Source organism: Odontesthes bonariensis, chromosome 10 (genome assembly GCF_027942865.1).
Source record: "Odontesthes bonariensis isolate fOdoBon6 chromosome 10, fOdoBon6.hap1, whole genome shotgun sequence".
NCBI lineage: Eukaryota > Metazoa > Chordata > Actinopteri > Atheriniformes > Atherinopsidae > Odontesthes > Odontesthes bonariensis.
The window spans coordinates 9000009-9020021 of record NC_134515.1 but is presented as its reverse complement, the minus strand read 5'-3'; the positions used below and the strand labels follow the sequence as shown (position 1 = coordinate 9020021).

Below are 20013 nucleotides of genomic sequence, written 5' to 3'. Positions count from 1 at the left end.
AAGTCTGTTGCTCACAGGCTTTTATTTTGTAAAAGTCTGTTGCTGTCTGCTGTGGAACCGGAAAAGAAAGTAATCGGCGGATCCACCAAACATGGAGAAGGGTACGGAACTTTTACTCGGCCATTTTCATTTTAAAGTTCTTCCAGACGGCGGAGTCGACAGAACCAAAGTCATCTGTAAACACTGCCAAGTTGAATTGTCTTCTCAGCGTAGTAGTTCCAGTCTAAAATATCACTTAAAGGCAAAACACACAACTGATAGCAGCAAGTCATTCAAGGAAACAGACAGTGGAGCGAGGCTTCTACATAAAACTACAGAAAGATGCTGATGTTAAAAGTGTGTTTGCACAACAAATGTTATGGCACTTTCATTCATATGGCAGCACATTTAAAATAAAACTAAATGCTAAAAGCTATACACTACTTTTGAATTCATTTTTGGATTTTGTGTACAAATGCGATAAATCGTGATTAATCAGGGAAATCATGTGATTAATTAAATTAAATATTTTAATAGTTGCCCAGCCCTTGTTAAGAGTAAAGACATTCCTGATGGGGGGGGGGGGGGGGGGGGGGTTAAGGAGCACTTCTCTGAAATTTCCACTTTTCTGTCTCATGAAATGTATCAAAATGATTATTAACTTTGCAAATATCAATTTCAACAAAATGTTATGTGTACATTTTGTGAATACGATTTACTAATTGTGCTCAAACTTGCGAGGGAAGCTGTTGTTTAACCACAATCTTCAACGTCCACATGCAGCTTTTTAGCAGTAGTTCTCAACTCAACTCAACTTTATTTATAAAGCCCTTTAAAACAGTCGTGGCTGAAACGAAGTGCTGTACATGAGTAACAGCACGAAATATAAGGCATAAAACATTGAAAGAACAATGTAAAAACAATAATAAACAATAACAATATTAAAACAATAAAACAATAACAGAAACAGAGTCTCATGCTGGGTTAAAAGCCAGGGGAAAAAAATGGGTTTTAAGTTCTAACCAAGCACGGTGTAAATGTAGATGATGCTCTGCACATTTATAAAGTGGGGATCCTCTGCACAGAAATCTACAGGAGCGAGTATATATGTATGAATTTAAAGCATAAAATCTAAACTTTAACTCAAGCAGGATGATGTGAGTGATATTCAAAGCTTGTGGGAGCTGACCATGTGGATGAGAACCAGAACCATACTTTGACAGCAGGCCTCCAGGAAACTAGTAATAAACAACCAGCCCATAATACTTTGATGTAATGATCAGAGTACATGATAGTAAACACTTGTGAGCTAAAGTACTTGTAGTGAAATGTGTATGTGCAGCACTCTGATGGCCAGCCGGGGGGTAGAGGACATTGGGCCTTAATATAGAAAGCTTAGTGAGTGGATGGAGGGAAGGAATCGAGTTTACAGCCGCGCGAGCGTTGATAGAGAAGGCGAAGACAACCCACAAGGATATAGTTACAGATTGACACGCCGCTTTATGCTTAGAGCCGTCAGTCTAATGGAGTTGTGCCTCTGAACTCAGCTGTTTTTGAAGATTCCTCCACGGCAGCTAAAAGGTGATCGTTCAGATAAGCGTTAAACTTTTTGGAGATGAATTTTTAAGCCACTAAATAAGGCAAAATGACAAAAATAATGCTCGTCAGTTCTATATGGACGTAACTCTAGACTTGGTTGTTGCAACTCTGTACACAGATGGCTCTGTCTGCTGTGAGTCTGACCCCCAGCAGGACCTTTGGGACCTGTCTTCTCTGCGATGATGTATAGAGCGTCAGTGATTTTCTTGGTCATCGACCCAGATATTTCGGATGGTCGTGGACATGGACGTGACTAAAATGAGGAAGTAGCTTGACATCTGAATCATCCAATCAGTTCTAAATACAGAATCAGACAGCTGTGTTGAGTACCTGCCAGAGGCTGTACTCAGAGATGCTGACACCATGTTGACATCTACATTTTAATCCGGACCCTACTAGATGCAGAGGGGAGGCCAAATGTTGTATCATGGGAACTGCTGTTCTAAATTCTTTTCGACCCCAATTCCAAAAAAGTTGGGACACTGCGTAGAATGTAAATAAGAACAAAAAGAATTACTACGGAAGCCCAGAGCGGACATGGTACGTATAAACTTTTTTTTTGATGGTTTTCTCGAGATAACGAGTTAATTTACCGATGGTTTTCGAGGCCACTTTTTCTCCCCAGTCCGCTCCTGTTTATATGTGTTTATATGTATTTCTGGCAAAGGTTTTTACCCATTTTTACCCCCTTTCATTGAAAACTGAATAAAGTAGCCTATGAATCAAACGTGGAGCGTTTGTGTAACAATTCTGCTGTGGAAATGCACAAAGCAAATCCCGCTGGTGTGACAAGCATTTAGTTTTCTCGTGCATCATTCGGTAACCAAGGAGTAAGTAAGTAAGTAACCATGGAGACGGCCTGGTCCCCTCAGCTGGTCACTGATGAAGTCGACTATATCAGCAGGATCACTGAGGTGTAAACGCCTGTTGAGCTCCAGTCGAGCCGGCCGTCTCCTTAAATGACGCGGGCTGATATGAAAGTTATCTCTACAAGACAAACAAATTGAGATTTCCGCCTGTTAGACCACGACAGAAGTCAAATCTGATGCGTTGATCTATGTCGGGTTCTCCAAAATCTGACATTTTCAGCTTGAGTCCGTTCTTGGAAAGGCTTTAAGAACACCGAGAAACTGATCATGAGCATTCAAGGAAAGATAGTCATCTCGTTATCTCGAAAACCATCGGTAAATTAACTCGTTATCTCGAGAAAACCATAAAAAAAAAGTTTATACGTACCACGCCCGCTCTGGGCTTCCGTAAATTACAGATACATTAAAGCAATATTTTTATTCAGGTTAGAACTTGGAAAACATCAAATGTTGAAAGTGAGACATTTCGGCACTTCAAGGAAAATATTAGCCAGTTTTAAATTTGATGGCAGCAACACGTCTGGAAAAAGAAGGAGCAGGTCCATGTTTCCCACTGCATAGCATCCCCTCTTCTTTTAACAACATCTGTAAACATCTGGGAACTGAGGACTCCAGCTGGGAGAGGAAAGTTGTCCCATTATTGTCTGATAGATGATTCTAGCTGCTCAACAGTCCGCGGTCTTCTTTGTTGTATTTTAGATGTTTTCAGTTGGTCAAAGGTCTGGACTGCAGGCAGGTCAGTCCAGCATCTGGACTCTTCTACTATGGAGCCATGCTGTTGGAATGGATGCAGTCTGTGGTTTAACTTTGTCTTGCTGAAATATGCAAGGCCTTCCCTGAAAAAGACGTCTCCTGAATGGGAGCATGTGTTGCTCTGAAAACCTGTTTATACCGTTCAGCATTGATGGAGCCTTTCCAGATGTGCAAGTTTCCAGTTCCATAGGCACTAATGTGCCTTCAGGGATGCAGGTTTTTGAATTGAGTGCTTATTTAAAGCCACATGGTCCCTCTCATCTTTAGTCCAGAAGATGCAGAGTCAGCTTTGGTCCAGACAAGACTGTGGCGCTTCTGGATCATGTTCACACGTGGCTTCTTCTTTCCACGACAGAGTTTTATGGAGCATTTGTGGACGTTACGGTGAGCTGTGTTCACAGACTATGATTTCTGGAAGTGTTCCTGAGCCCATGCAGTGATTTCCAGGACAGAATCAGGTCTGTTTTTCTAATGCAGAGCTGTCTGAGGGCCTGAAGATGAGATTCTCTACATCTTTTGGTGATATTATGTACCATATGTGATGTTTCTAATTGACATTTTACTCTGTGTCCCAACTTTAATGGAATTGGAGTTTTATATCACAACAACATTCTCAAAAACAAACAAACAAAAAAGAACACATGTTCCACAAGAGAAAGAAAGAAAAGAAGACTTATTTTGTCACTTCCAAGATAGCAAATGTTTAGGCTGTGACCAAAGGTCTGAATTAACGTCCTTTGGTTCTTCAACCACTTTAACCGGCATCATACTGCAGAAAATGGTAGAAAATGGTAGAAAATCTTCTTGCTCCTGGTTGCATATTCGGCTTTACCTAAGACACAATAACAGCTTCTCGACACTCTGACATGTCCTCAGTTGTGTTTTGAAATGGAGGTGCAGGAAGCTGATTTTAGCACCCTTCTGTCTGTGGCCGGGGATTCTGTCCTTATTATTCAGTGGTGTGAAGCCTGGTCACCTTCATGCTGATGAGCCGTTACATTTGTCAGATTTAAAGTCACAAGCTGCACCTGTGTTATTGTGTCCTCATGCTGAGCTGCTGGGGAAATCTAAGCAATGTTTTTTAATCTGTTCTTTTTTGTGTAATACACATAATTACGTGTCATTTGGTGGGAATATAAGTAAAAATAATTGATTAAAGTTCACTTGAGCCCATTCGGACCATTTGTTAAGCATCGTAGATAAAATTCAGACATGTGTTGTATAAACTTAGACGTGCATTTCTTAAATATGATCTTTTATTGCTGCTCTTCTGTAGCGTTGCATGTTTTCCTACAACGTTTATGACAAATTTCTCTAAAACCAGACAGTGGCAAATGACAAAGTGAGTTGTGACAGAGACGCATGTGTCCGGAGGAAGAAAGAAACAGTGACGGGTAGGTTGAGTTCACAGAAGCTATGCTCAGGATGCGTGTTTCACAATGCTTCTGCTCCTGCCAAACCAAATATCAAACAATGGAATGAAAAACAATGAACAAGGGAGTCAAAGTCTATTTTCTCTCCTTCTTCCCGGCCCCACTGAGGCATTTTTCCATCTAATGAATCCAATAACAGCAGCAAAACAATGCTGTCTTCAGGCCTCCAACGGGCCTTACGCTGGCGTTAATTGAGATAATCTCGTGGTATGAGCTTCAGCCACTGCTTTGTTCACCCAGCTATTCCTATCATGGGGTAAGAGGGTGACACAGAGATTCCATAGAGATTCTACAGCGAGCAGTGTTGGAAATGTATCCCAGCTGAGCACAGAGGCTATAATCCCCGCCGGCCTTATAAATTGCTGGATACAGTGTGTTTTGTTTTGACAACAACTACTGTTAGGGTAGCGCTCTGTCTTGTCTGGTGCGGTGGACCTCTAAGAATAGCTCAATCGCTGCTGTATTTATGACAAGTTGGCTGAGCGGTTTGTGGAAATACTCTGAGTGGGATGGCAATACAAGCAAAGGTCTCAGTGAGGGTCTTTGACAACTGTGTCCCATGAATACACTGAAATTATAAATTAGAAAATCCTGAAAATGACCCCTCAAAACTAGATCAAGATCCCCGAACTCACATGTTCAGGGACTTTGAACTGTATTCACCGTCCGTACCAGTTTAAGCTTGATGAGCTGTTGTGGAACTGTGGATCTTTGAACTTCCTACTGTCCTGATCACTCTTAGGACTAAAGAGTCCACTTACCGACTATTTCTGGAACTTTTATTCATGTGACAGTGTCTTAATCAACAGGATGTCATTCATTTTGAACTTTTTTAAGATTCTGAACTACAGTTTTGTGACGACAGAGCAAACTTCAATTTCTATAGACCGTAAACATAGTTAAAGGCTTCAGAACAAGAGGAAATGGACCTTGTGTTGATATTGTTTTCTACATATTAACTGTTGGTGATGATTAATCATAAATCATCCTCAGAGTTTGGCAAAATAATGGTTTCACCCATATATACAGATACAAAAGCCATTAATACAAACCATTTGGCTGCTGGGGTGCTCTGCCAGATTGTGTTCCTTGTGATCAGCTTCGTGTTATTTCTAATAAATATGTGACCTCAGCTTGTTTCTGGCTTGCATTTAGCTTTGCCCATGTTTTTGATGTTTGCTCGTGCATTCTTGAGACTCTGCCTTTTTCCAGGCCCTTATCTGAGAAAAATTACTTTGCCGACAATGTATAATAAACCTTTGGTTTTCTTAGTCTTCAAAGGACCAAAGTAAGAAGTCACAACACAATTTATATTTCTCTTTAAAAAAGAGGGGGAAAAAAGGTTTTTTTTATACAAACTTGGATATCTCTGGATTTTTTTTATACCCACTTTTGCATCCCCTAAATAAACTTTGACCTAACAAATGCTTTAATGAAGAGAAACTGTTGTGTCACTTTACAAGGGTGCAATCCTATGGTCCAAGTACATTTTTCCCATCCTCAAAGAGGTGTGAGTAGCTGCCCTGAATATTTATAGTAAGGGGTGTCTGGTTTATGAGCTCTGATAATGAAGTGTAAAGACCACTCACCCATGTCATGTCACGCTGACGGAGTCGGTATTTGCTGTCTTCCATTCATCACCGTATCTTCTCTTTGTTGAACGCTGCTGGATGACACGTTCACTTCAGCACAATCACAGAAACTCGTGCTCTTGGCTGCATAATCCTATGACATAAGACAAGCCCGGCAACCACAGGTCAAACATGCTGTCGGTTTATGTTAAAAATCAACTGTCCATCAAGTTTTGAGGCTGCTCCCAAATCAGGTGAGGCATTACAGAGTAGAAAGTCAAATGTTGCCATCTAGTGGCACTAAACAGATCATGCACGCCAGCGATAGGGACAATTCAAATGCCTTTAGGCCTGTTTGTATATCCATATAAAATTAAAGCCCTTTTTTAAAACATGCAGTCAAACATTTGAGCTCATTTTACTGAATCCATAAACTGTCAGCCAGGACTCTCTGGCTCTGTCTAATGTGCAGAACACAGAGGGAAGAAACTGGATAGCTAGCTCGACACCTCAGCCGGGATTCTTCACGTTCTGTCCACATTAACATCTCATGTTGTGACACAGAGATTGCTTGAAAGGACCCTGAGTCCTGACGTCACCCCTGCGATCTTTTTTCAAGTTACTGGTTGTGTAAATCCAAAACATGGCAACAATTGACACGTACGTCAAACTCAGGATGATATTAGATTTATACAGATATACGATATCTATGAGGGGGGGCTTTACAGTAACTTCTGTGCTCTCGGCTGTTTCATAAAGCTGATACAATCATCACTTCAGTGTCCCATTTCAGACTGTGCCGTACCAGCGTGGGCACCGGACGCTGGGTCGAGCTGTTTGTTATTAACTGTGGGAGGAGGCTAACCTGAGGTCCACTAGTTTAGCCGAGGTATGTCAGGACTGTATCTCAGAAGCTTTAGAATAACTTCTAAAATGGATGCGCATAAGAACTGGAAGGGTATTACTGACCGTATCATTTCACTCTAAGCGTGCACTTGGTGTAAAGTCTGTACAAAACCAAAGCAAAGATGTTGTTGCTGCTATAATTATTGCTTTTATTATCATTAACCAGTAATAAATCTGACTGAGATCGTCCTGGCTAAGACAACAGCATCAGCACAGTTACAAGACACATTCAGACACTGGACAAAGTAATAAGAGTTTGATTCATTTCCCATTAAATTCAGGTAAAATGAGAATGCCCTAATGAATGCTAAAACTACAAGATAAATATCACAAATATGAAAGCGCCACAGTAAAAAAGAATCACTTTAAACATGCCTTTTCATTAATTCTCTTTATTTCACGGATAGGCAGCAACCTATTTAAACGCTCTTTATCCCAGTTCAGTGTGGATTATCGGAAGGAACAATAGCAGTAAATCCTGAGTGTGAAAAGAATAACTTCTTGTGCTTCTCTAAGAAATGTTAATCTGTAAATAAGGAGGAAGCAGATCAATAATAGCCCTGTCAATAAGAACATACCAGTGATTGAGTCTTTGCATAGACAATAAAAGATTTAGAATTTGTGATAAACCTCAGATTTTCATAATAGACTGGAACTAATACATATAAACATGGTGACGAAGCATCCATGTAAACTACAGCACAATAATCCAGCAGTTTCAATCCAACCACAATCCAGTTTTTGGATGATTTGCTCGATATGAGATGTAAAAGATAAGTTATCGTGTATTACGATTTAAGATATGTACAATCAGACTCAATATCAGAGCTCTGCAAAGTGGTTAAAAGTGTTAAATCACACAAACTGGTTTAGATTGTATTTAATATCAGTTACAGGTGACCGACAGCCTTATGTGTCATCAGGATGAATTAATGGGTGTGGTTCCAGGATCGACCCCTGGGGAACACCCTTAGTTGCACCATTATCTGCTGATTTTCTGGTATCTAAAAGTTTGAGAGCTTTACCAAAGCTCAAAGTCTGAATTACGAAGGCGTAACCTTACCAAGAGCTTCTCATGATGTCAGGAATGTCTGACCTTCTTATTCCAATCGATGCTCAATGAGGAAACGCTGTGTTAGCGCCAAATACAACAAATGTCATCTAAAGGCACTTAAATAATAAAGTCCAATTCAAGCCAATTCAAATTGAATTCATTGTAATCATAATTATTTATAAAATAATCCAATTCATTCATATAGAGCCAATTCAAAAACAATTTCCTGGCTAAGGAAACCAACAGATTGCACAGAAACTTGTCTTCAGTCCAATCTCCCGTCCTGAGCGTGCCTGAGGCGAAACTATATAAATGAAACATTTGATTGGAGAAGTTGAAACAGAAGTTATCTGCAATCTAACATAGATCATGGAACTCTACATGATAACCTGGATTCACAGCTGCTGCATGTGTAACATATGCCTCCGTGTCTTTAAGAGTATGAGTTCAGCTACTCCATTTCCACCAGTCAGCTCTATGGTGCTGATGCTGCCAGAGGGGGCTGCACTCTGCAGAAGCGACCCGTGAAAGATGCTCTGTCCTCTCTGCTTGGCCGGGAGAATCAGCAGAGGTGACCGCATACTTAATGCTGCTCCAGGACTGTGGTTAAGCGAGTGTAGGGGAGGCCAAATAAGCACAGACACTGAAGTAAGACAATATTTTCCCTTCTCACTCACTCTTCAGTCAGAGAAGAACCTTAAAGGGACAGTTCGCCTCTTTTGACATGAAGCTGAATGACATCCCATATTAGCAATATCATTTATGAACATTGACTTACCCCCCTGCTGCGTCCTGTGAGCCGAGTTCCAGCCTCGTTTTGGTGTTGACGAAGGTAGTCCGGCAAGTTTGCTGGGGTCCCCAAAATAAAGCATCTTGCTTCTCAAAACAATATGCGTTCAAAAGAGTAACACATTTGCAACACAAAATCGTTCTCCAGGAAAAAGTCAGACCTCACAATCGCCTTGCACTATTTTCTCTCCCTTCGTATCACTGCCTGCTGTGTAAACCGTGCAGACTGAAGTGCAGACCGAGCAGCAAACACCGTAACAGGTGCGGCTATCGGCAGGTGGCTGAACACATTGACATGAAGGGAGAGAGAAAATAGCACCAAGCGATGTGAGGTCTGACTTTTTCTGGATGAACGATTTTGTGATGCAAATGAATTACTCTTTTGAACGCATATTGTTTTGAGAAGCAAAACGCTTTATTTTCGGGACCCCAGCAAACTAGCCGGACTACTTTCGTCAACGCCAAAACGAGGCTGGAACTCGGCTCACAGGACGCAGCGGGGGGTAAGAAGATGTTCATAAATGATATTGCTAATATGGGATGTCATACAGCTTCATGTCAAAAGAGGCGAACTATCCCTTTAATTCTGGATATGTTCTTAATGCCTAACATGCCTGTAACAGGCATGTTTTGGGGGCATTTTCGGTGTCGTGGCTGCCCGATGGACGTGCTTCAACTACAAACCTCCAACCTGGAGTGTTCAGGTGCTGCTGGGCTCAGGTCACTCAGAGTATCAGCTTTGTTAACGGGCGCATGAGGAAGCCTGAGTGGCAGCTGCACCGAGAGGAACACAGGGAGCCCTGTCACCTCCGCTGCATGTCAGGCCTCAGCCTCCAGCAGGGCTGAACGTCTCAGGGAGGTCAGGGAGTGCGGTCGTGCTGACACAGGTGGCGGAGGAGCTGGTTCTGCGCATGTTGTGCAAACGTTTTTCTGGGCCTATTGAATGGCATAAAAACAGGAAGTGAATTGTTTTGAAAGTGAAATGTAACAGGGTTTGACATTCAGAGAAAGAGGAACTGGTTGAAGTTACTTGGAAAGGAGCCGCCTCTCTCCCACATACGTGTTCCTTTTTTTTTTTTGTATACGAGTCATTGTTGGTCCCTCTGGTTTGTGGACAAAGAGCTGGTTCATTTTTCATGTAATGTTGAAAGGGTTTAGAAGAAAATAGCCACAGCTTCCTTTTTTTGGTGCAAAGTGAGTGAGAAATGAGAAACACATTAGCATCAGGCACTTAACACTGATGGCGTGAAAGCACCGACATGCTGTGTTGATTCTCAGAGTACAATAAATAATTCATTTTAAAAAGAATTTGATACTTGAAGAGTAAATCGCTGCAATCTGACTCAGTACAGTCCTAACTTCTACCAGCTTTGTGTGCATGATCAATTAGTGTCTTATTCTGTTTAAAGGATGCATCCACAAACACTTATATCTGTGTGTGCTACGTAGATGCATCTATACAAGCATCTGTAAGCATAAAGTATCAGATAGTTAAAGACTAATTGTGTGAGCAGCAGTTGCTTTAAAAACAAAACAGTTTTTTAAACTACTTGACATGTAAACCTTGTAAGCTCCTGTTCCTCAGTGGATTTAGGCTGTTTGAATGGCTGACGTTTACATTCAAACTAATCCTGAACCATCACTGCAAAGATGACAAAATCCTGGTCTGGTCAGGGTCATGTAAACACAATATTACATTGGATCATACTGAAACATGAGACATCCAGGGTTTTATGCATCCTTTGTGCATGTAGCACATCCTTAATATGCCAGTCCAGCTATCCGAACCTTTGCAAGACTGGAGTAGAGGTGCAAACCAAAGAGAAAAGCTTACATTTTTGGTCAGAAGGTAAAACCAGAACCTGATTGGGTGTTGATTGGTTCAAACTTTTGTGTTCAGCCTGAAACGGATAGCTTGGAGCAGGGCAAGATGGATTCTCCTGTGGCTGTTCTGGTTGACCTTTGTTTCTAAGACTGAGCGGTGATCGGCTGTACGACTGACTTTCTTACAAAGGAGCAAATTATAACCTGTTTTTACCGTCTTCCTCTTGTTTTCTTCTGGGACAAAGTCCAGTTGGGAACTGTGGAGCACACACACACAGAGCTCCGAGGCCTGTTTAAACCCAACTGAACATAAACGTGCAACAGCAATTAAACTCCCAACTGCATTATCTGGGTGTGTTGGTCAAAGTTTTGAAACTTTTGAGTCAGACAAACATGTCTACGTTAACTCTAAATGTCTAGTTTTAGGTCCTGTCCACACATACAACTAAAAATGAACTTTTTCTTCTACGTTTGAGCTTTTTTATCCTCATGCAGAGTGTTTCTAGTCAGAAAAACTACCTTTTTTATCCTCGTGCAGAGTTTTAAACTAAGCTGAGAAAAACCAAGAAAAACTAAGCTTTTTATGACACTTTCCAAAGTGAATGTGAAAGTGTTTAAACAAATAGAGGTTTTGTGCATCGCAGCTTACTTTTTGTAATGAGCATGCAATGCAAACCAAAACAACAATGGCCCCTGTGTACTGGTTTCTCTGATGTTTTTATCAACTTGTGCTGTAATGTCACGTTGAGCAACAGCTCTAATTCATCGTCTGTCTTCTGGTGTCAACATTGCACAAGCTGCTGTTTTGGTTCTGAAGTTTTCTTTCAACAGAGTACCGGCTCACTGGGCATGCTCAGAAAGGTCCTCTCTTGTGTTTTGACACATCGTTAATGTAGAAGTAATTTACTCCATTTACTGGCCCGGCGTGATTATTTCTGCATTTGGGGGAAATGTCTGCGTTCTCGTCTGGGCAGAAGTACTTGTTGAAATGGAGGGGAACACATCTGTTTGAAGTGTGGCCAATAATTAGAGTTTTATCTCACATCATGTTGGTGTAAAGACAGTCGGATCTGCTCCATCCTCATGTACACAAATGTTAGACTCAGCCTGTTACGATGTTAAAAGAGTTCTGAGGTGGAAGCCATTTGTTGCAGGAATCCTTCTTCTTTCCACCTCCAGGGTGATGATAAAACTTTTGCATTGACCTGTCACACACATACGGTGTGTTCTTGTTTGGACTGGAACAACCTGGAATATTACTGGCCTGTTGTTATATGTTCTTTTCTTTTTTTAAATGGTGACATTTTGTTGCCACACAGTGATAACTATGGCTTTCCAAATAACTTTTGATGGGAAAATGAAGGATTAAATGAATATTAGAGCTCAGTCATTTGTTGTTTTATCTACACAGACTGTGATAATAAATGTGAAGATTTCACAGTAGTCAGGTGGAATTTATTAAGTGATACTCCCACCAGCAGGGGGCGCTGTAGTATAAGGAAACAGGACTCCACCCTGCTGGCCTCTGATTCTAAGGTTTGTCTTAAGGATCTAATTTCCATATAAAACATGTTCTATATGAATAATTACCTGCAGAGTCCTCCTCTCCACACTCCATGTGCACATTGTGTGGAGACAAAAGCTTCCAACATTAGCTCAGGATAAAAAAAGCCCCACTGAGCAGCACTGAGGTGATTGAGGGTTTGTGCACGTGCAACATAAGATGCAAACCAGTCCTTAAAATGAATCAAACAACGGTAACACCTCGCATTCTTCAGATACATTGTGAAGCAGAGGAGTGAAGAGAAATGCGTCTCTCTGCCATCCGGAGATCGTTGTGATCACTGCAGTGTCGCAGGGTTCAGTTTAGTCATGTGACTCTTTCCTTCCTCTTTTTGACCGACTGTTTCTAAGAATTCATTCGCAGGCGTCTCGCCACAGTTTCCCCAACATGGCTGACAGAACTGAAATGTTAACTCTCAGGGTTTGCGTGTTTTACGACTGCTCCCGTACTTTTCCTCCGTTTCCCAAATGCTGTTGCCCATCTTTGCAGTGTCAGAATACACGAGGACTGTTTGACACATGTGGCACCGTAAGAGACAAACAATGCACGTATTTTACACTCACAACAAGAAGTTTGTACACAGATTTGAACTGAAATGATGCTTGAGAAATGGGGCGTATAGGAGGGTAATCCCATGAGCTGCCATCATTTGATTTAAAAATTGTAAATGTTTAAGACAGGAGCAACATGTTGGAAACGTCACTTGTTGCTGATCACGTTAGTAGGTTAGTAGGTCGACCAAAATGTTACGAAACCTGGAGGATTTACTGAATGCTAACAGAAGTTTAATAAAGTTAAATGTTTCGTGTGACATTGAGACTTCTGGATTTAACGTTGTTGAATTTAGCACTAAACAAACGGTTACTCGCAGTGCTTTGAATAAAACTGAAGCCCTGCAAAATATCACCAATATTTTGTTTAAGTGGTTTTCAGTATGTAACAGAATGCATGTCTAGGTCTGTATGTGGGTCCCGTGTGGCAGTTTCTACAGCTGGTATTACAGCTGTGCCACAGAGAGCTTGCCCCTGCAACAAGAAAAAGGCCAAAAACGGTTAAATCAGGCTGTTCTCAGATGCTCGGCTGCAGCTCGTTTCCTTGGTAACAGAGGAGTTTGGCTGGCAGCCAGACCCTGCGATGTGGAGCCCCGCTGCATCGAAGCCAACCTAAACAGACGTGCATTTCCCTCACGGCCCTCCCATCAATACTCAGCCGCACGGACCGACACTCGATCACATTTCACCCACAACGCAGGCGTGTCCACAAGCACAGATACCGTCACTGGAGCACACGTGCACGTATAGAAAACACACGTACAGAAGCACGTCTAGACAGACATATGTGTTGCGCGTCTCAGCCTCCCTCCTTCCCTCTCATTCACTCAATCACACTTTGATGCACACCTCTATCAAACCTCTATCTTTGCTTTCATCGAGGCGGATTTTTCAGCAAACCTGTCCTGGTGATAAATGTACTAATACAGCGAGGTGGAAAAGTGCACGAGGATTTATGTGTTTACTGTAACCACAGATGACGACAAGCACATCTGCAGGGAAGGTTGTGTGTGTCAAAAAAGAGGCGAGTTGTAAAGCACAACTGATCTACAGCTGGATTCACAGTCTATCAATTCAATATTAATTGAATACAGTATTAAGATTTACATTACAAAACGGTCATTTTGCAGACGCTTTTATCCAAAGTGACTTACAATAAGTGTGTTCCACATCGGTAGGCAAAAGAACTTCTGGTCACAAGAAAGCATAAGTGCATTTCCTTCCAAAACCAAACAGCTAAGAGCATAACTAATGCTAGAGTAAGTGCGGTAAGTCAGGTACCGAGACAAATGGGAAGACAATTTAGAAAACAAGGACAATTTAGGAAACAAGATGTCTACTGTTGTAGATAGATGACAAAATAAAAATGAGAATCAGCTGAGGAAACATTTAGAAGTAGCAGAGAGAGGTGTGGTGCAAATGTTCAGAGATCGCCATCAATGGATTTGGGTGTTTTTTTTAGCTTGACAGCTAAACTGATGATGTCACTCAGTTTTAGCAGGTAAGACAGGTGGACTCTCTCAGTAGACAACATGGAGGTGAACTTACAGCCAACAGTTTAACATCTGGATTGCAGAGATGCTCCCTTTCAGTGACATGTCCAGGATTACAACATCTGTTGTTAACAAGCTCTGCTCATATAGTCTTAAAGTTGAGTAAAGAGGTGTTAGAGCTGTTTCTGCAGCCATGTCTCGGTGAAATATACGTTGTCCTCCTGATACGAGCGTGTCCATTTTACCTGCGAGTGATCCCACACTTCCCACGATGATCAAGGGAAGAACTTCCTCCTCGTTTCTCTCCATTTTGTTCTTGCTCTGCATCCACAACGTCTCCTTTTCAACCAGTCTGGTTTTTGGGGTCTTTTTCCAGGCGTTATTTTCGCGCGTTGGAGAGCTTAATCAACTGCTCCAACAAGGAAAACAACTTTCCCAATTCCACTGTTATCTATCATAACAGATGCAGAAAAGGGCCGGAGTTACAAGTAGAAATCATTCCAGCGGCACAGCATCCAAACAAGAACAGAAAAATGTAAAAAGATGCAAAGAAAGACACAATATGTCAAGCAGGCCATTCTAGGAATAAATTAATGACAAATTATCCCTTAAAAAACACAGAATGTGCTGCCTTTTGCCAAGACTATACAAAGAATATGAAGCCCAATCTTCTCCTCATCCCAGCAAATACCAAATGTCACCAAAGTTGTCAAGTGTCAGCCTTGTGTGTTGAAATCTTTTAAGTGTCCACTGCTGCCATTAAGTGTTTCACAATCCCAAGTATCGGCCAATATTCACCTTTTAAACACCTTTTAAAAAGGGGGAACTGGCTGTATCGTCTAAAGAGGAGCGGCTGATCACTTCAAATGAACAGTACTGAGTTTGTTTTAACCAAACCAATCAATCCAATGAGTTACAGGTATTAGTGTGTGTGTATAATCTGCAACATCCACTGTACAAGCGCTTCATCTTGGTCGTTCAATCTAAAAAAACATAATTATGGTTCTCTGGGTGCATACCCATTGTCTTTTTGCCACTCAGCAGCACAAAGTGGGCAAACCAGACATACCCCGGGTAGAGTCACATATAACATCTCATGCATTCCCTCATAACCGAGAAGCATCCTTATGATATGGCATACAAACAAACACCATTAGCCAGCCAAAATTCAGAGTAACATGATGTCAACTCTATTTTCTTCATGAGGACATTAACAAACAGCACAGGTCATTACATAAGAGTAATTATGGTGTGATAAACTGAACAGTTCAGAAAGATAACGTCACTAACAGGCACTGACATGCTAGTTAGGGATTAGCTTGCGTGCTAATCAGCAGTTTACCAGCTCGACCTGCAGGCGGTTTGATGTCACAAACTTGAGGAACAACATGAAGTGCGCAGATGAGTGAAACCCGGCCGTCCATCTGTAACAAAGCATTTGCAGCACTCAGCAGCATTATATCACATTTTAGCATTTCTTAATGCATTATTTTCCCATTTCTATTAAAGCGAGATTAAAGCAATGCTTTCAAGAACATTTGATGGCTTCTCTTCTTTATGGCCTTAAATTTGAGATGCCACTCAGATGGACGGACAAAGTCTACTCTCTACAAGACACCCAATAACTTAATGGCCCTCATCACATGCCTTCAAATTCATTTTGACCCCAATTTCATCATGCCCTTCCAGCTCTCTTTGGAAGCTGTGCGTCAGCAGTAATGGGTTGTGACGGATGTTTGAGGGCGGTGCTGTGGGAGAACATGGCCTGGTGTGGTCCTGTGTCTGCAGACACCATGGGAAAAGGACCGGGCTCCAGTTTACAAGCCCACCACAGCCCCCACTCCTCGCCCTCACATACAAGCATGCATACCTCATCTTCTCTACCTTGCCCTCTTTGCATTTCCCTTTTTTTCCCCCAGCTTTTCCTTGGCCTTTACCCATCTGGATTGGGATGGCGTTAACCCATAATCTCCCCCCTCTGCTCTCCCCTCCTCTTTTATGTCCTCACCTCCCCTTGTCTTTGCGAAGCTGGAGTCCTCGCCGTGGAATGCTGCTGGCAGCCTTGTCCCGCCTCCTCCTATCGCATTCCCATGCTGGGTCATTGTAGGGGGATTGATGGGGTTGGGGTCACAGCCAAGGAAGTGAACTCGGAAGTTTTCACAAGAGTTTAACATTTCAACGTGCATCCAAGACTGTATAGAAACTCATTCAGTGGTGTGCTCCTCTTCCCTGCCCCCAGGGTTCTTAAGGATTAATTTAAGCAAACAAATACTTCCGGGGCGCTTTTAGGACAAATCGTTGGAGAGACTTGTTGTTATCATAACATGAATCCAGATTTGAGCTGTCAGTCATTGTAGGACATAACTGAAAAGTAAGAAAACTGTGGGAGGTGAGGTGTATGAGGTTTAATTTGAAGTGTATTTTTTGGTCTGGAAGAAACACATTTTAAAAGTGTTCAGGGATGCTAATAAACCACAGTCTAACTTTTTTAAATGAACATTTTCTTTGTGCAGCCCCTGTTTTCCGTCAGTAAAATCTTCACAGCACACTTTTCTCTTTAACAGCATGTGAGCTTCTAGTATAACCTTAAATTGGGCACGTCATATGTAAGTTGGGGTTAAGTAGGTCTAAGAGAACTTGACGGGATCGGACCAATGGGATTTAGCTTCATTTGGTGGTCAGACTCCTTTTTTTAGTTTCATGTGAGAAGACAAAGCCATAGATTACATGAGGTGGGGGTGCAGACACACCAACCACACATTAGGGGTGAGGGAGCATTAGGTTTGAAGCTCCAGTGAAAAGATCTGTGTGTGGCGGTCGCTGCGATTGAGGCCTTTCTCCTCGGGAGCCTTTGTGTCTCATCCAAGGACAGCAAGCTCACAAGGCCACAAAGAGACGGGAAAAAGGAGGGAAATATAGGGTGGATAGGTTTAAGTCTTTCTCTTCAACGCTTCATTCTTTCCTTCTTTTTTCTTTTTTTACTTCAAAGGCTTCTCTTTGGTACTCGAATGCCTGTCACGATTCCAACAGGCATTTTGGAAATAGCTTGGACTTCTTTTGTCACACACGCTCAGCTTCGTAAACTGTAATGAAGAGATTAAAAGAAGATGCAGACTGAGATGCAACATTCAACTATCAAACTGAGGGAGTATACTTTTTCATGCAGTGCAATAAAAGGCCTGTGCACTAGAAAAAAATCAAAGTCTTACCAAGTATATTTGTCTCATTTCTAGTCAAAATATCTCATTACACTTAATATAAGACACAACTGCCTAACAAGTACTATTTCAGCCAGATATAGGGACTTGTTTGAAGACAATACATCAGGAATATCTTGTTAAATGAAAAAGTCTTGAAAACAAATTGTTTTGAGTCACATATCATATGAAACAAGCAAAAAAAAAACAAGCTTTTTTTGACATTTGAAGAGGTTTTTAAGCTAATTTCAAGATAACTTTTATCTCAAAAGTCCCAAATATCAGATTTTATTTAAGCTGATTTTCACTAGTTGCATTGGCAGATTTTCTTGCTTATTTCAAGCAAAAAAGTCTTGTATTTGTTGTTTTTCTTACTTATTTTTGGAGGGGCATTTTTTCCAGTGTGTGGCTGCAGCTCAGTGAGTTCTGTAATCTGTTTTTTTTTCTGAGAAATAAAGATCATTTGTACAGTAAAATCACCCACTCCGCTCTGCTGTTCTTCCCCTCCTGCTATCTAGTTACGCTGAAAATAAAAAAAACTGCTTCCCACTATGGGAAAAAAGCGCCACTAAAATACACAGACCATCTGCTAATGCTCCATTTAGCTTTCCAAGAAAGCAGGCCATCTTGGAATAGAAACACCAAGAGGATGGATCTGTGTTTGCATTATAGTCTGGCTGAGTGCAGTAAGTGTCTCTTATCGAGTATGATCCCATTAGTCGGGCAGCACAAGCCAGATTCATATCCTGGCATACACATTGATGCACGCACTCTCATACAAACATGCACTTTTTGCAGTACTAATGCCATGTCTGCACATGCACCTACACAGACATTTCAAAGTGCTTGCACATGTGCACACACAACACAACACTGCCACTATGATGCTCAGGAACTGTTGTCCTACAATTGTTCCTAATGAGTGGTTTTTGAGGTGGGAGGCAGTTCCTTCCCGGCTTTTCCTCTCCGCAGCATTCCATTAAGGCTGGAATCAATCATCAGATCACAAGCTGAAACCCTTTTTCTGCTGCTGATGTCTGGTGTTGGATGTGAAGCACCGCTCTTTTCCTGGAGCTGCAAAGATTAAGAGTCCATTTGTTAATGGCAGCTCGCAGAATGTGCTGAGTGACGAAATTTCAACCATCTACACCCTGCACATCATTTGCACATACTATGGTAAAATTAGCAACGTTATTTTTGTCACCATTTTCAAGTGCGACCTTTTAGGACGTTGTCGGTCCTCCAATTTTTCCTGCATTCACTATACTTAGAAGCAGAGGGCTCTGGTGCTTTTGAAATGAGCAAATGAAGTCGAGAGGAGAATTAAAACGGGACTTTACAGTACAAAGTGGGTCTGTCAGAAAGACTAAGAGTGGAACTAAATATACGAGGTTGTTCTGACCCATTTCTTTCAGTTCAGTCACAAACACCGACTTTTCTGTCCTGACACTTTAACGTCTTCCTTGGTTTCCCTTTTACAACCTTCTCATTTTGTTTGTACTCGCTCCAAGTTTTAGACACAGCCGACAGGGAACAATCAACATATTTTGCCACACTCTGTGTTGAATTACTTTTATGATAATATCCATTGTTTCCACAGACAGCTCTCTTGTTGGGACCAAATTACCACGGATCAGTCAGCGCCAGCAGCTCGTTATGCTCGACGAGAACTCTTTTTATTAACTGGTTGTATCAGAACTGCAAAGTTCATTTGAAAAAAAGAAGAAGGAGGTTTATTAAGTATATTTTACAAAGCCAGATAGTTCAGCTATTAAAATTAATTGTTTTGTGTCACATCTTTGAGTTTTTTCTTTACAAAACAAAAAAGAAAGCTGGATGACCTTCCTCCAAATGTGGTGATTCCATATTCTTTATGCTGGGGTTTGTATATCACCCCCTCTGTATCTGTCTCTGTCAAGCTCCCTCCCTCTCATTTCTCCCCCAAAGCCTAACCCGCCCTGCAAAATAGGATTCCCGCCACATCACCGCCTCAGTTTTCAGTTTCAAGCAGCGACCGGCTCTCACACAGCAGGGGGCTCTGATGGAGGAGGCAGGGTGGGCTGGACTCGAGGTAGTAAGAGGCTAAAGTGGTGTGAATGTGTTCAGATAGCTCAACTTTATTCCCACAAGTTTGTCACAATACAGGTGAGGAAGACTTCTCTAATTTAATGTATTTCCCACAAACACACACTGAAAAAATAGTTCAATTCCTCACTGCATCTGTTAAGATTCCTGCCATCATGTTCTCAGCTTTACAACCCATATACACACACACACACATATATATATATATATATATATATATATATATATATATATATATATGGGTTGTAAAGCTGCGAACATGATGGCAGGAATCTTATCAGATGCAGCATGTATATATATATATATATATATATATATATATATATATATATATATATACGGAAGC

General features: G+C 41.4%; 1 protein-coding gene across 1 annotated transcript in view; it reads right to left on the bottom strand.

The window, feature by feature from the left end:
• The window catches only part of LOC142390591 (serine/threonine-protein kinase SBK1), a 185151-nt gene that overhangs the window by 19179 nt on the left and 145959 nt on the right, over nucleotides 1-20013 (bottom strand). The window contains exon 5 of the mRNA XM_075476146.1: nucleotides 6223-6358. The gene's annotated coding sequence lies outside the window, so the exon portion shown is untranslated. The remainder of the gene's footprint in view (nucleotides 1-6222; nucleotides 6359-20013) is intronic.